At 41.6% G+C, this 3,349-nt stretch overlaps 1 long non-coding RNA gene across 1 annotated transcript; it reads left to right on the forward strand.

Moving 5' to 3' along the window:
- Positions 1-378: 378 nt before the first annotated feature.
- LOC141753073 (uncharacterized) lies at positions 379-3,135 on the forward strand. Its single transcript, XR_012590385.1, has 3 exons — positions 379-542; positions 1,631-1,772; positions 2,379-3,135. It is a non-coding gene; the product is annotated as an uncharacterized LOC141753073 (long non-coding RNA).
- The last annotated feature ends 214 nt before the right edge of the window (positions 3,136-3,349 follow it).

Raw genomic sequence — 3,349 nt, forward strand, 5'->3', positions numbered from 1 at the left:
CAGTGGGTTTATCAGAGCTTTTTCTGCCTAAAACAGCTGCCGGCTGTGGCTTAGAAAGACGTTCTCAGGCTGGAGAAGAAGCTGTAAAGGTACTATGGATGAAAGCAATGACTATTCACATGTGAACAGTTAGATCTCCAAAACAACTGATCAAACGCCATCTGCGATTAATACATTGTGATACCGGAAAAAGCTAGTAAATTGACTTTGAGGTGGGATTGCTTTTTTTTTGTTTTGGTGTTTTAAAATGCAAAATGCATAAAAACAAACTACTATTTCATATTTATAGTTGTGTAAAATACAGTTTTTCTTTACCGATTTCTACCAAAAAGTCAACTATATTTAGAATTGTACTTTGCACAAAGGTCATGGGGACTTATAGAGAGAGAGAGAGAGAGAGAGGGAGAGAGAGAAGAGAAAAGAGAGAGGAGGTTGGAGAGAGAGAGAGCAGTCAGTCAGTCCTGAGAGAAGAGAGGAGAAGAGAAGAGAAGAGAAGAGAAGAGAAGAGAAGAGAAGAAATGAGGATCTCACACTAAAATCTGGTATTACCTGAATCTACAGTTATGTTATAGAAACAGTTACATATACAGATACACTGGAGCTGTTTGCATGATTGCTACATGCTTTTGATAAATGTTTATATATGTATGCATGTAGATAAGATAGAGATGAGGAGATGAGGAAACACCTCTGAAGCTGTTAGGGTGTGTGAGCACATGCAGAAGCTTGGTTGGACATTTGCACTGGTGATTATTACCACATCGTTGATTTCGGTTTTGTGCATATCATTTGCTTGGCTGAGCGTGTTTGTTGTAATGCAGCTGCCTATGGTTTTATTTATGGGGGTTGATGAGAGCAGTGAGATTCAACAAACTGCTTCCAAAACCAAACCAAAGACTATACTACTACGACGGATTAAAGCTAAACTGAGAGGATTCATGAAATGAATCATTTAGCATCCTGTTTTTATTTCCTTTTAAAGCTGAAGTAGGCGAGATTGGAAAAAATATGATTAAATATAGGTTATTTTTATAACTTTACGGTCGCTATATCGTGACAGTAGTACATGAAACAGGTAACCTGAAAACAATCATGTCCCTCTGTGTCCTCCGGTGCTCCTAACAGCATCTGCAAGATTTCACATAGGAAAAAAAGCAGTAAGAGCTGATCTGAGGTCCGCTGTCCAGCAGCTGTCTATGAGATCAAGCTGTCAATCACTCGCGAACTCCGACCAAACGATCAAACTATTTTTTAAAGACTGAAAACAGAGCCATGAGGAGGAGCAGAAGTCTAGTTTTCTCTCAGAACACTTGAATTACAATATGCTGGAAGGTTATTATGGAATTGTTGCCCAATGATGTCAAAAATATACTGACTACTGCCACTTTAAGTAGCTTAAAGGTTGGAAAAATCTTCTACACTGATGTATTCTGTATTACCTTGTTTCAGCTCTTTGTCGAAGCATATATAATGTTTACAACTTTTTTTTATGGCTGCACCATTCCATCAAATTTAAATATTCTGATGTCTTATGCATCATTTTCCCAAATTGCAGGCCGATGGACAGGGTTAATTTGAAAACATTGGGATCTCAACTACAATTAAAATCATATATATTTTCTTCTTCCAGCACATCTGCAGCCCCGAGCCAGCCGGCACATCCTGCACCTCCTCAGCCTGGACTCTGTGGCTGTAGTCAGGATCTCCACACCCAGAGAAGGACACGTTTTACTCTTGTCCACACTTCTGTACAACAGCTTCAGCACCCACAGGTTAGTTTAGCTCATTTGCACATTGAAACATGCTGAATGCAGAAAAAATTATATTCTTTCTAGGAATTGGTGCTTTGAAATTTACTTGCTATTGCTTTGCATTGGCCTCGCTTTCATAGGACCTCTGCCTCCTCCTAGTGGAGAATCATCAGCAACTGCAGTGTCCAGCAGCTTTTTTGCAGTGTTGCTCTGCATTTGCTGGCTGCTGGATTTAAGATTCAGCTATACATGGGTTAGGGTTAGCACCTGGGTGGGTTTATGTTTTTTTTTACCAGAACAAGAGAGGCAGCGATATCAATGTTTTCTTTGTGCTTCGTTTGCTTGCTTGCTTTTTGGATAAATAGATCATCAAAAACACATATATTTTGCATGGACAATGGACCTTTTTGCCTGCATAAACCACATGGTGCGTCAGTGGCCCTTTGATTTAAGTTTGATTTTTGATTTATCCGACAAATGGCCACTACACAAAGTATGAAATCATTCAACGATACCTGAGAGATTTTGTGACCCTTTGACGGCACTCCGACCCCCATGTTGGGAACAATTCATCTAATCTCATTTAATATCAAATCATCTAATCTAATGCTTTAATCTGATTTACAGGTGCTTTACTACCTCTAACCAGGTGTTCCTGAGACTCTGGACATCAGGGGGATGGACGTCAGCAGTAAGTCAGAGACTGTGCCTCCTGGCCTGGGTAGGACGTCGGTCATGTCTGGGCGTTTACTCTCAGACCCTCTGGAGAAGCTGCACAGCCAGACGGACTCTGTCCTCACAGCAGCTCGGCTCGCCCGCAGAGGATGGACGGAGGAGGGGAACAAAACAGGGTGGCAATTTTCCTATTTCGACCTCTCAGCACGTCAACCCTCTGACTCCAGGTCAGATGGGAATCAGGGTCCGAAACATGCTGAGATTTGCCTGATGGACTCCAGGAGCAGGCGGGTTCCCATCGTGAACAGCAGGAAGACGGCAGAGGACAGAGAGACGGGCTCTGAATCAAAGGCAGAAGAAACAAAACAGACTGAAGGTGCATGCTCAGCTAACAGACTGCTCGAAAGACAGACGGGTCTCTACAGTCAGGCAAGCATCCGTGTCAGGGTGTCTGGCTGTCGCACCACATGCAGACAGTCCAGAAGGTTTAAGGCCCCGATACTGCCAGTCATTGCTGAGATGTAGGCACATTTTGTTCCAGAAAGGACAATAAATTAAAGGCAAAGGTGCATGTAAAACACTTCTTCTTGGTGATAAAGAGTATAATCTATGTAGACTTTAATCGAACTGTGTTTTAAATGGAGGACTTTGATGGCGTGAATACTGTGACGGCACTTGTTGTTTTACATTAAAATGCAAATATGTACAACTGTGGGTTTGTGTTCTATTCTTCTAAAAACATAACATGGGTGTCAGCAACCTGCGGCACCAGAGCCACATACGGCTCTTTAGCTGCTCTCCAGTGGCTCCCGGTGGATTTTTAAAAATGGAAATGAATAACTGTTATGAAGGTTATGACTTTATTCTCGTAATATTACGACTTTTTTTCTCGTAAACTTCTGACTTTATTCTCATAATATTAC

This window comes from Sebastes fasciatus, chromosome 16 (assembly GCF_043250625.1).
Source record: "Sebastes fasciatus isolate fSebFas1 chromosome 16, fSebFas1.pri, whole genome shotgun sequence".
NCBI lineage: Eukaryota > Metazoa > Chordata > Actinopteri > Perciformes > Sebastidae > Sebastes > Sebastes fasciatus.